This window comes from Argopecten irradians, chromosome 10, assembly GCF_041381155.1.
Source record: "Argopecten irradians isolate NY chromosome 10, Ai_NY, whole genome shotgun sequence".
NCBI lineage: Eukaryota > Metazoa > Mollusca > Bivalvia > Pectinida > Pectinidae > Argopecten > Argopecten irradians.
The window spans coordinates 36443555-36457886 of NC_091143.1; the positions used below are offsets into that span (position 1 = coordinate 36443555).

The window sequence follows — 14332 nt, forward strand, 5'->3', positions numbered from 1 at the left end:
AATAATCATAAATGTAATCAAAGCAGCTAACAATAATTATATATCAAACCTGTAACTTTATTCCATGTATATATATTATTTTATAATTAAAGTGTTTTAATTATTTGTGTCCACCGACAAAGTTTATACAAATTTTAAAACAACACTTACCGTGGCCAACATGCTTCATCCATCAACTTGTTAAATATCCTGCTTCAAGTACGAATAGGACAAATCTACTTTAAACCAATATTCTGTGTAAAATACTGTACTCCCTCAGTATACCAATTGTTCAATAATCAGCGAACATGTGAATTATCATCCAATTTTCCATTTACAATACTTTTATACCAATTATCCAGTGAAAATGTGCCTATAACATTGAGATAGACCCGTTATGTACCGCACCAGTCATCGCCTTCAGTCATCACTCCTACATTGGCTTATTTTCCCGCCACCACTACCATTAGTAACAGTAACATGGGTTTTCACAATCCATTATGTATTTACAGATGTCGACTATAGTCAAATGTAGTCTGAGCCATAATGATATCACCCTGCTACAGTATCTGTCACTACCATTGGATGGTTGGGTGGTGTAGTGGTTAAGCCACTCGCCTTTCACTTGCCGGCCGGGGTTCGATCGGCACGGACGTGAAAAGTTAGGGGTCACCTGCCCAATCACGTGGGTTTTCTCCGGGCACTCCAGTTTGCTCCCACACTAAGATCCCTCGCGCCCTTACATCTGGGCCATCGTGAGTGATTTACATAAGTTGTATAACTTGTTTCGTAATCGATGTAAAATAGATAAAGTTTATATTTTTACCATACATTACTTCTCACATAGAAGTTCAACAAGTCATTAAAATGGTCCACTCGACCTTCCTTTCTGGTATTTCAAAATTTATCTTTGTCACAACTGTGTCAGTCACTGAAGACCATTCGACAAGTCACCGTCCACCACTGAACTGATCCACCTAAATTGTTTTGTCTTCGATATTGCATCATCAAGTCTAACAAACAGTGTCAAAAAGTATCAGGGATCAACCTAGCTGTGATTTATTACTGTTTATGGCTAAATTTCCCCTCAAGGAATGAATTCCCCTCTGGCCTAAAATTCTCCTGAAGATTTAAAAATTCCCCATTTGAAGCTAAAAATGACCGTTTTTGTAACACAATTTCCCCCTGTGACTTTTTTTTCATTCATTTTAGACTTTTGTTTGCAAATTTCTTCATATTTATCATACAGCTACTGCATATTTTATGATTAACTAAAAATTTTCATTATTAAGCTTAAAATTTTGCTTTACTAAATCTAAAAATAAAATTAGTTGTTTTACAGTACTTTTTCGTCAAAATGAATATAATTTTGGACCAAAATAAGAAGATTCAAATTCCTCTATATTTCGCCAAACTTTTCCCTTATTTTGAAAAAGGGTAGTTTCCCCCAAAACCTAGATTGATCCCTGAGTATGTAAATATTACCAAAGATCTCATCTAGTTATAACATGCTTTACAGGATAATAATATAAAGTGGATAATGTATTTTTGTATTTACAGCATTTTTCCAAGATTTTATGGGTAATTGGCCTGCTTTCCCTTTAAAGAATCCTTATTATTACATATATGGACTGCAGACTTGGTAGAGATAAGGTTTTACTGACCTGCTCAGCTAGCATACAAATCATGAGTTAATATAGCCAATAATTCCCCTACAACTCTCGCCTTTTAAGATAAGCCATACCCATAAACAAACCTGCTTCCTTTTAATGAATGGCGGTTAAACTTGATGTATCTGTCTCTCATCTGGCCTAGAATATCATGTTTATTACAAACGTGTAAGTTTCCATCAAGTAAACCTATGATGTCAATATGTACGATTGGTTGATAGAATATCTTCTAGCAGAGTTTCATAAATCAGAGTTGTCTATCCTTGAAATTTATTTTAAGCTATTCGTAAATGTTTATTTGTTACAATTAAATGTATTTGATTTGAAAGAAATTAACCTATTTTTCTCATAATATATAATGGCACTTCTATGATAACAGAAGTAGACAACCCCATGGAAATAGCAAATTATTGTTTTTAAAAATCTGTAACATTCTTCTGTATGATTGTAAACAAAGTAAATTAATTACACAATCTCCCATATATTGAGGCAACATGATTACAACTTCATTTAAAATTAAATCCCTGTCAAAAATTCCAGATCCATAATACATCCTATCAGGAAGTTATGACATTCATCATTTTCATTTTTGTTGTGTGCCGTACTCACATGACCATCGCTGTTGATAGGACGTTAAAATAATCAAACAAAATATCGTTGTGTGCATTGAAATACAATTTCATGTATCGATTATTACAGCTCTTTTCACCGCATATTTTAATGAATGCATAACAGATGAGAAATCACAATATACCAGTAAAACACAATGTGTGTCACATTTTTTCATTTTTATATTATTTATGAAAAATTTCCATGTGTATTGCAAACATGGTCTAACAAAAATTATCCAGGTTCGTACCTTGTAATTATTCATAAACAGCTTTACAAATTGTGTAAACAGCAGTCACTACTATACATTTTCACCTCTAGATCTATAAGGCTTCTCTCCAATCAATTAATCATTGTTAATTTTAGCTGCGAAGTATATGATAAACAATTTTTAGAATTAGGCAATACAACAAAACATCACAGCCAGTCTGGTAATCAGAAATATTTTCAAAATCCTTGATTGTGTCTTTTCAATATTTTCATTCATCAATCAATTATTGACATTAAAGATGCTCCACCGCTGACAACTGGTATTTTTTCACTATCAAAAACAGAAGCAGACGATTTGGTATTTTTCTTCAGTTACAAAAGTTACTTACTTTACACCATTTCCACCATTAAAAAGTTTGAGCTTCTAATTTTGCTTAAAGTTTAAAATATCAAAAATAATTAATTGCATCCCGAAAAAATTCCCTGACACTATATCCTATATGGAATGAAGTACTGATTGAGCATGCACCAAAATCAAAACAAATTATTATATATTATTTTTTGTGTTAATTAGACATACATATTCACAATTAAACCCCAATTATTGTTCAAATGATGAGTATCATTTATGCTCTGTCGGCGGTGGAGCATCTTTAAGTTTGATTTCTTTCAGTCCTGATTATCTATGTCTGTCATTGCAATCATTATCATTATCATCGTCATCATTAATTTCCTATCTTCATCATCATCAAAAATATAAGCAATAAATCAATTCAAGGTCAATTTAATATATAGATGATCAAAAGACAATATCTTAGTTAGAGATTTGAGTAATTTCTGAGAAATAACTTGTCCTGTTTGCTGCTAACTCAGAGAATTACAATAAGGCAAGAATTTATGTAACTTTCGCAGCTTTACCAATGCCAAAAGATACGGTAGAATCAACAGCAGATTTTCACTTCAAAGAAACAGGCAGTAGATTGGTCTTAGACATGGTAGACTTCCATATTAACATGCAGGACACTATATACATTCCTTTCACCCTTTCATTTACAGTGGATCGAGTCATAAAAATCAACAACGCAAAAACTGAGAACATGTCCACACTTTGTACAGAGATTCATGATCTGGTTACAGGTACCCTCAAGGGTGATTTTCATCCCGAAAGAATGAATCCAGTCCTACAATAAGATCTATATTTGAAAATGATTTTTTTCCCCTCATGACTAGATGCAGTTTTATCACATCAAACATTTTATGCATGATAGCTAGACACCAATGCTATGTACTTACCATAAACGCCATGCTAGCCACCTAGAAAATGCACTTTCCAACACTTGCACTACTGTTTGCGAGCTGGGACATAACCATTCAGGCAGAAATACAGATAATTTTCACATTTGTTGCCATTAACGCACAAAACAACCAATCTTAAAGGGTGACAATTACTTAAAATCATTGACGCATTTGCGATATTAAACGTGGAGCGCCATTTGTAAGGTACAGATTGCGGTTTGATGTTCTACAGCGATTACATCCAGCTGGTACATACCTAGAACACTGGTAAGGATAGAATTAGTGGTGTATCCACATGTTACGTACATCAAGTGCCAGGTGTGACATGTACTTAGTATTAAATTATGTCTAAGTGTAATCTGAATAGCATTAACTGTACAGTTGTAAAATGAACCAAAGGTGAGAGACATTCCAAGGTATTAAAGGACAAGATTAATTACTCAAGGTAGTGGTTCACAATGTCACCTAAGAATCTGTCCTCATTGGCCCCCTCATCTCTGTTCAGAATAACAAAGCCCTCTTTAAACATCTCAATAACCCTGCTCTCAAATCATAACTCATAATCAATTCATCCTAGACCACCTATTGCTAATCAGGAAAACAAAGAAAATCCTCGGAAATTTTCCAATATCCTATCAATCAATTCTAACAATGACTGAGACTTTCTTGTCCAGTGCATGTATATGGGTCTCAAAAGGAGACAACAGGTAAAAAGGTAAGTGGTACAATGTCACAAATGGACATGTAATATAAATGTATCCAAAGAAAAAAGTCAGAGGAGTAGGGACCCAGTTTCACAAACTCTTCTTAACTTTAAGGAATTCCTTAACTTAAAATTCTCCACAGGTACCACATAAACTGCATTTAAGACAATAATTTACTGAAAAAGAAAAAGTCAGAAAAATTATTTCTTAAAAAGATCATTAACATTTGATTTCAAACAATATTGATTTAATTTGATAAATGTTTGCTAATTTTAACGATGAATCCAATTGTCAAATGCTCTGAACTTTATGAAGTGTTCCAAATCACATTGGTAAAATGATTTATTTCACTCTTAAGGGTTTAGACAATGGGCTAAAGACCTTGGACTGTAAAGTACATCTAAATACCAGCAGAATCTAACTGTTTTATAGCTTTCTTGTGATTAGTAACTTCAGGCAGAGTATTTAACCAATTTAGGTATGTCTTCATTGGTTATACTTTAAGTCGTATGTGCATGATCAAATTGTGCATTTTTTCCATTGCTATCATGATGACTTATTCCGAATTTGCATATTACAGAGTTATCTGCACGTGCAGGTAGGTATTGATTGTTACGTCATGTGTTTGCGAGCGTAATGTCATATGTTTCGGAGAAAACAACGTGAATTGCGCTCACAAAATAATGACGTAACAATCGATACCTACTCGCAAGGGAGCTAACTCTGTAATATGCAAAGACAGAATAAGCATATTAATTGTAGTAAAACCAGCATGTAACATCTAATATCACATAACTGGCCTATACAGCCATGTCATACGGCCATGTCATAAATAGCGTAAGACACATGTGTAATAACGCTATTATGACGTCACATGCAGTTTTTACGCCATAATCTACACATGAAGTCGCGTGATTGTCTCAGAAGACGTTACACATCCAAGCTGAGCCAGAAATCTACTGTTTTATATTGAGACGAAATTAACAGTTTCAATTATAATTGATTAATAAAAGTTATGAGATAAATAGAATCTTACACTCTTAACTATGTGACAAGAAATTTATCAAACTTGTAAAATACTTAAAGGCCCGTGGCATATCAAATTATTGAACTCGTTTCATAAATTTCATATGACATAGCCACTCCTGTAAGATCTTCTATATATCAAACCTTTTATCATCAAAAAGTCTTAATCATTTTAAAAGCATTTAGTAAGTGGTAATGCATGTGTTTTTCAATTTGCTCTGTTCCCCATGATTAGTGGTTTGTCCTTTTATTTGGAAAGTTCAAAATCATTTCTTTGTGCCCTTTTATAATAAGTAATTACCCCTTCACATTTTGGCTCCAGCAATTTGGACTGACAGAATATAGGGAGAGAATGGCTTTGGTAATGATTGAAGCCTGTATTATGTAATCCCATTTATTACATCTATGATTCATGAAATACTTTACAGAACAGGCACCTCTTCACAAGTCCCTACCCATTATGGGAAAACGGTGACCTCTGTTTTTACGTTTTTAATTCTTTCTGTAAAACAACTGTTCCATAATGATAGTTTTATGGTGTTCCTACCATTAGAATTCTAAAAGCACCAATTCATTCTTGCTCCAGTATGTCTGGATATGATTCTGCTCTTACACAAGACTTATTACAATAATATCACTAAATAAAACAATTGTTTTTGAAAGTCATGGGCACCTTCCCCATCCTAATCCCCTCATCCCTGTTCACAATAACAAACATTCAAAATTTTCATCCTCAGCCGCCTTCATTCCTATTCAGAATTACAAACATCCACAACGTTCATCCCTTACCCCTTCAACCCTATTAAGAATTACAAACATCCAAAATTTTCACCCTCAGCCCCTTCATCCCTATTCAGTTTTACAAACATCCAAAATTTTCACCCTCAGCCCCTTCATCCATGTTCAGAATTACAAACATCCAAAAATTTCATCCCCAATCCTTTCATCTGTGTTCAGAATAACAAACATCCCGAACTTTCACCCCCCAACTCCCTCATCCATGTTAAGAATAACACACATCTAAAATTCTCATCCCTAGCCCCCTCATCCCTTAAAAATTCAAAAATTTGTTTTTGGAAGTCATGGCCAAAGACGAAAGAAGTGTTGTAATCCAGGAAACCTAGCCGAACGAGAAAAGCAATATAGACAGGGAACTATAATGACAATAAACTAAATGTTTTTGAAAAAATCATGAAAGACTACTGCAGCCTGCTTATTCAAAACATTCTTGTAGTCATTCAAATATGCTTCATCATATCACTTGAATTCAACTAATTTATTGTATGCATAATTTTGGTAAAACATAAACTGGACATCCACCATTGACTGGCATCTACCGTAACTAAGCTATTTAAGAACATCAATAAGAATTTCTACAAAAGGGGATAACTTAGTATATCAATATTATGCTGATATTTACTGAATTTCATGAATTAAAATATACATCACATGCAACAGACATGTAAATTGTTTTTGGATGGCTACTATTTATAGACAGTAAATATGATAATGACAGGGATGAGCAGGTCCCTGTCATCACCCATTACCAGGAATGTTAAGGCACATGGGCTGATCATAGCCCTCGTGATAAACGTCATGTTGATTGGTAAATAACAAGTCGTTGATAGCTTAAGTATGTGCTAAATGGACAGTTGGCTCTCATGGTAAGGCACTGAACTAGTTAATGATGTAGTGCCTAAACGGGATACACATTAGGGTCAGAGGTCAAATAATCCTTATTTAGAGGTAAAAGAAACCCTGTCTTGTCGATGAACATTACCTAGCTACTACATATGGTGTAAGGAAGTAATCCCAACTGTGACTACACAAATAGATTGTCAAGTCATTAAGGCTGTCTGCCGATTTATAAAGACACACAAAAAACACATCTATTACAAAGGGAAATGCATAGTAGCACTATATAAAAGGACATATTTGCACTTCCATAAGTTTGAAACTGTCATATCTGTCAACTGAATTTATTTCTTGTCATAAAATCACTTATATCAAACAATCGGTCTTGCATGATGATCTCTGGTCCCCAATAGCTAATCTAATAAGGTCATCCTGATCTTTCTAGAGTTTCCAATATTGACCTTCTACGCTCAATTTGGTCCTTTGTGAGGTTCTTATACTGGTCCACCTAAATTGGTCCTTTGTGAGGTTCTTATACTGGTCCACCTGAATTGGTCCTTTGTGAGGTTCTTATACTGGTCCACCTAAATTGGTCCTTTGTGAGGTTCTTATACTGGTCCATCTAAATTGGTCCTTTGTGAGGTTCTTATACTGGTCCATCTAAATTGGTCCTTTGTAAGGCTCTTACATTGGATTGGTCCTTAATTTCCTTAGTGAGGTTCTTATACTGGTCCACCTGAATTGGTCCTTTGTGAGGTTCTTATACTGGTCCACCTAAATTGGTCCTTTGTGAGGTTCTTATACTGGTCCACCTAAATTGGTCCTGAGTGAGGTTCTTATACTGGTCCACCTAAATTGGTCCTGAGTGAGGTTCTTATACTGGTCCACCTAAATTGGTCCTGAGTGAGGTTCTTATACTGGTCCACCTAAATTGGTCTTTGTGAGGTTCTTATACTGGTCCACCTAAATTGGTCCTGAGTGAGGTTCTTATACTGGTCCACCTAAATTGGTCCTTTGTGAGGTTCTTATACTGGTCCACCTAAATTGGTCCTTTGTGAGGTTCTTATACTGGTCCACCTAAATTGGTCCTTTGTGAGGTTCTTATACTGGTCCACCTAAATTGGTCCTTTGTGAGGTTCTTATACTGGTGAGGTGTCTTATGCCAGGGTCCACCTAAATTGGTCCTTTGTGAGGTTCTTATACTGGTCCATCTAAATTGGTCCTTTTAAGCTTCTTTCTTTGGATTGGTCCTTAATTTCCTTAGTGAGGTTCTTATACTGGTCCACCTAAATTGGTCATTTGTGAGGTTCTTATACTGGTCCACCTAAATTGGTCCTTTGTGAGGTTCTTATACTGGTCCACCTAAATTGGTCCTTTGTGAGGTTCTTATACTGGTCCACCTGAATTGGTCCTTTGTGAGGTTCTTATACTGGTCCACCTAAATTGGTCCTTTGTAAGGCTTTACATTGGATTGGTCCTTAATTTCCTTAGTGAGGTTCTTATACTGGTCACCTAAATTGGTCCTAGTGAGGTTCTTATACTGGTCCACCTAAATGGTCCTGAGTGAGGTTCTTATTGGTCACTAAATTGGTCCTGAGTGAGGTTCTTATACTGGTCCACTAAATTGGTCCTGAGTGAGGTTCTTATACTGGTCCACCTAAATTGGTCCTGAGTGAGGTTCTTATACTGGTCCACCTAAATTGGTTCTGAGTGAGGTTCTTATACTGGTCCACCTAAATTGGTCCTGAGTGAGGTTCTTATACTGGTCCACCTAAATTGGTCCTGAGTGAGGTTCTTATACTGGTCCACCTAAATTGGTCCTGAGTGAGGTTCTTATACTGGTCCACCTAAATTGGTCCTGAGTGAGGTTCTTATACTGGTAAAATGTTCTGAACTTTGAAAGTTTGAATGATAATCCTTCTATGAACATGCATCTTTTATTGACTTTGAGACATTTGTTTAAAAGCTCTGCCATGAGGCTCAACCAATGGTCCTGTAAAGGTCTAATATTAAAATGACCTTTAGAAAGCTCAATTAAATATTAGGTCCTTTAAGAGAGGTTCTGATATAGCTTCTCAAGGTGCTAACATTTATTTCTTTGATAGCCAGATTGGTACTTGACAACAGATTCTTAAGGCTCCCCAGAGAAGAGCAAATTTTGAGCTTCGATCTGAAGGTTTCTACAAGGCTCTATAAAACGACGTTTGTTCACTGAGAAGTTTGTAAAACCTCTCACAAGAAACTCAATTACTGAGAGAATTCTATGAAGTCAATTTTCGGAAATTATGTTCAGGTCAATAACGTATGTTGTCTATTAAGACCAATGGTAACATCAAAATTTCAGAACATTTACCGTAATGCAATGAACAGGAGTTTGATCATATCTATGAGTTTGATCATATCTATCATACATGTCATTTGGCTATTACTGATCAGTAACCTCAAATTAAAGACATTTATTTATGACGACTAGAATTTAAGGACATTAACCACAATTGTGATGGGTAACCAATAGATTTGCCTATTAACAGACAGTATAGGGTCAAATCAATGTTACATAACCCCTGTTACAACCTGTTTCTCTCCCAGTCTACAGGATTCTATATCAATACAAGGATTTACTATAGACACAATCTATATATACACTAAACTGCTGCAAGATTTCAAGAAAGGGACAGTTATTTAAGAATTCTGAATCAATTATTTAGAAATAGAGAGTTGTAGAACTATAAAAGACAAAATAGAGATAGATGAAGGAAGGAAGATCGAGAGAAGAATGATGGGGATAAAAGAATAAGTAACTCGGCAATTATTCAGAGTAAAATATCAGAAGATATTTTAGACATTCTGGGTGCTAATCACAATAAATATGGTACCCCGAGTACACTAGTGAACCCCTGGCCTATGTAAACATCTTCGTCAGAAATACGCACAACTTTCAGAGAAAACAACTTTAACATTATCTACAAGAGCTATAGGGAATTCAACAGCACATACACTACTTAAACACTACAATGTCAACATACGTTATCCCCATTTTAGCCCATTACATTAAAGTCAATGAGATCAGAATTATTGACTCAGTCTTCTGATTCACTTGTAACTCGAGCCAAAACAACATCTCCATTTCAAAAAACTTTTAATCAAACAAGATTCTGCCTCAGGATCAATAACCTAATGTTAGGTTTCTGTCCCTCACCGTAATAGACACTCAAATATCCGCAGCTCTCGGTGAAACCTTACAACATCGTAAAACAGTCACGGTTTTTATCGTTACTGCACTTTAATCATTTTTTACTATCATCTTTGCTCTATATTTAAACTTCGCATTGATTTTAAACTCTAAAATCACATTTCACCAAAGAGTGTTGGCTTTCATCTTAATAAAAAAATATAATTTTTCAATCAGAGATCGATATTTTATCTGATATTGCCTATTTGCTATTTAATATTATCATTTATCTGTCTCATCAAGTATTTGTGTTTCATTTCATACACAGAAAATGAAATTTTCAAACTAGCTCATACTATTGAAATGATCAAGTATATTATACTTAAGATGACTATACTTCAGCTGTGTTTGCAATATTGTAAATATATATACATATATACAATACCCAGAAATCATTTCTAAATACATTTTATGTTTTATTCATAGCTATAGCTATTACACATTGTGTAAGATAAGAGAGAATGCCTTGTTGTTTTTCTATGTAGTTTCCTTTTCTTACAATGCGATGAAAAATTGTTTAGAATAAATACATAAATAATGGGTTTTTTTATGGATGTCAATGATGCATTGTGGTGAGCGAGAGCCTAATCTACATGCTGACATAACAACCCTGAAAACTACAGCATTTCTTTCCAGTTATCGTACAGAATGATGTAAATAAATCCTGATAAAGCTTAGTTGTTGATATTGAGACCATTGGTCAATATGTCCTGTAACTCGATTTTGCTTGGAGAATTTGAGCCATGTGGAGCTCCTGTAATTGTATCTTCTTGTGGCAATTTGATGAAATATGAATTACCATGTTCGACCGAATAAGCACCCATGTCCCTATAAGCGCCCTCCCCCTTTTTGAGGCCTCGATTTCAATTGTCAACGCATCAATAAAGACCAAAACTACAAAAAACTGTCTTGATTTGCAATAATTTCGTCTTATTAGCACCTTTTCATTTTTTCATTTTTTTAAACGCCATGGCGGTTATTGGGTCCAATAGGGTATTGTACAAACTAGGATACTGTGGTGACTTTTGATTGATTTCTTTTATTACTTATTCTTTTTTTCTTCTTTTATATTTCCTATATCTAGGGCTTTACAAAACTGAGCTATAGAATCGGTAACATCCTTTATACATTAAAATCATTAGATGTTACCAAGAAAACAATTACGATTCCTTTATATTGATATGTAGCCGTCTATTTTCACGAAGATAATTTTTTTTTTAATTTGTAATTACTATGTCGACAAATTTTATCAGTGAAATATTGAGAAACGGTTGAATCATTTATACCCTGAAAGTCTATATCCTTGAAAATTCAAATTCACCAAAATTTACGTTTTCTTGTTTTCAATTGCAATTGCGAAAGCTTTTGACTTGCGTAAAGAACCAGCTATTACAGTATTGAAACTTTGCCACCAGTTTTTTTCCCAGCTTTTTTCCTACAAACACACTTTCATATTTAAGTGCAACCCCTTGGTGCTGTACTTATGGTTCTAGCTTGATTCAGCAGAAATCAAATATTCACATATCTGCTGTAAATTTAATATATTTTATCATTTTGAACACTGATAAAACATTAAGAATTCCGTCAGTAAAAGTGTGAATAGAATATTCTTTATCAAAAGAATTCATTGCCTGTTTGTTACAGCCACAGCCTATCAGGGATAAAACGCCTATTATGATGATATCCGATGATAACATATTCTATCGTGATGATGTAAATGTTTACTTCACCATCCATCATTGCGCTGCACCGTGATTCCCCATGCCACTGAGATACCCCGTACCGCCCATGTTGTGTAACATCTCGTGTTTGTACTCCTAAGTTATCACTATCACCTGAAGAAATTATCAGATAAATCATGTTGCAGTTCCATGGACTTGACAGTCAGCCAACTGCATACCATAGCATATTTCTCACAGACTAATGCATCACCTGTGTTTACAAGTGAGAAACTCACCTGTATCAACAGGTAAAAACCATCATAATACTTCACTATCTAAATTCATAAACGATAAATCACCAATAAAGTTGATCCATTAGTACTTTGAAAATATAATATATAAACAAAACTTCAAACTATATATAAATAAATATACGTATTCGCTGTAATTAGTGCCATGGGCATTAAAATAATTGTTATAAAGGAGGCAGTTACTAATGAACCAAAATGTAAGTTGTTGACGAAAAAAGTCAGCCGTATTTAAATATTTCTGTACTCATGGTACATTACTCTGTTACAGTACACATGCCTTTTATCCTTTGGGATGAAGTATTATGTTGTGATTCACATGTAAAAGACTCCCAAGTTCATGTAATATGGGATGCAACACTGATTTTAGAGGCATCATATGTTGTAAATCCATGGAAAAGGAGTGCTTATATAACTTCATCTCTTCTCCAGAGAAGAGGAGGGCGCATGTAGGGGGAGGGACGCTAATTATGGCGTATAAGGTATGTAAAGTTTGCTTATGAATGGAAAGGTTACAAAATATCAAAACAACTAAAAACCATTTGTACAAAATAAATGTTCCTGTCTCCATATCAAATTGAAATAGGGTATGATGCAAATTTATGCAAATAACCTACCCAGCATACATATTAACAAATATTACCTACCTGTATGTAAAGTCCAGATATTGGAATCTGAACGCCAATTGAAGTAAAGATCAGTAAAGTCGAATTTCCTGGTAAAGTCTTCTTGGAATATCTACCAACCTTTTACCACTGACCAGGACACCCTCTGGTTAGACATTAACAGAGTATTGTTTCCACTACCTGTATATGTGTTGATTATGTTAACGAGGTAAATCACTTAACGAAGTACAGGTAGACCTACCTTAACTTCCTTCGTAAATACCACTTTGACAGACTGTTGGAGAAACAGGTGTCTAGTCGGAGCACCACAGTGTTAATATGCCCTGCCAGGTATCGCCCTAATCATCCCTGCGTTAAGCATATCTTTACACTAAACTTTTCTGTGCGATCGCTCAGGTAAGACGTCACCTTTTGTTAGTAAGCTATAGGTACATACAAACTGTTACAGAGCGTTTGAATCAGGGGTATATTCTTATTTACCTATCTATTGTAGATGGACAGTAACATATATACCACTTATAGTATAATGAAATACACGGGATGTGTATCACCCTTACAACAGTTGGCCCAGGTACAATAAACCGGTCCTACTATACCTATTATACACAAGCCTTAACACTTACATCATTAAATGCCTACTTTCTTGGCAAGGATTACTCTATATGGATCTTCATCCTCTAGCAGATGCACATGTATTGATAATACCTGTAAATTTCTGGCTCTTTATTTACGTCCAACTTTTAAAATTCCTATCATCCTTTTCCACTTTTAATCAAGATTTTGAGTGTTATTGTTTGTTTTTTTTGGCATTTTTCATGTGGGTGTTCCTTACAAATTGTTCTATCTGGTGGCTTACACTTTCAATTAAAACAATTAAAGTCTCCTATCAATGAACACAGCACAGACACAATAGTACAGACCAGTGCATTTCTCAGTTGAAGGGCGCAGAACTATATAAATACAAGGAGTAAATATCACCAAGAAAAATTTGATAATACATAAGTCTAATTGTAACAAATTACAAATTTTGGACAAATGAAATTCTGAGTTTCCTTCTACTCTAGGTATCACCACACCTATATATGCATCAGCTTCAATTTAAGATTATAACGAAGATATTCGAAGTGATCAGTTCTAAAAGATGATATTGATTATAAGAAACATGATGACTTCCTGGTAATTCTGTGTCTATAAAACATCACATGCACCAACTTCCTCATTAGCTACTCTAATCTATTTCTGTCCAGTGTAACAATTTCAACTTTGAGTGCAGGTTAATATGCGTGTAGCAAAACTCTGCTTATATATGACCTGGTCACTTCTCCCTAAGTTTATTACATTATGATAGGCATTATTTTCTGTAACAATTAATCCTC

At 34.7% G+C, this 14332-nt stretch overlaps 1 protein-coding gene across 15 annotated transcripts in view; it reads right to left on the bottom strand.

The window, feature by feature from the left end:
* Positions 1–14332, bottom strand: part of LOC138333787 (tumor necrosis factor alpha-induced protein 8-like) — an 83081-nt gene that overhangs the window by 20961 nt on the left and 47788 nt on the right. The window contains exon 1 of one of the 15 annotated variants that reach the window (XM_069282374.1): positions 13198–13347. The exons of 7 other annotated variants lie outside the window; for them this stretch is intronic. The gene's annotated coding sequence lies outside the window, so the exon portion shown is untranslated. Of the gene's footprint in view, positions 1–150; positions 634–3761; positions 4088–12977; positions 13166–13197; positions 13348–14332 lie in introns of those variants that run through there. 7 more of the 15 variants (XM_069282381.1, XM_069282373.1, XM_069282380.1 and 4 more) reach the window with 7 other exon arrangements.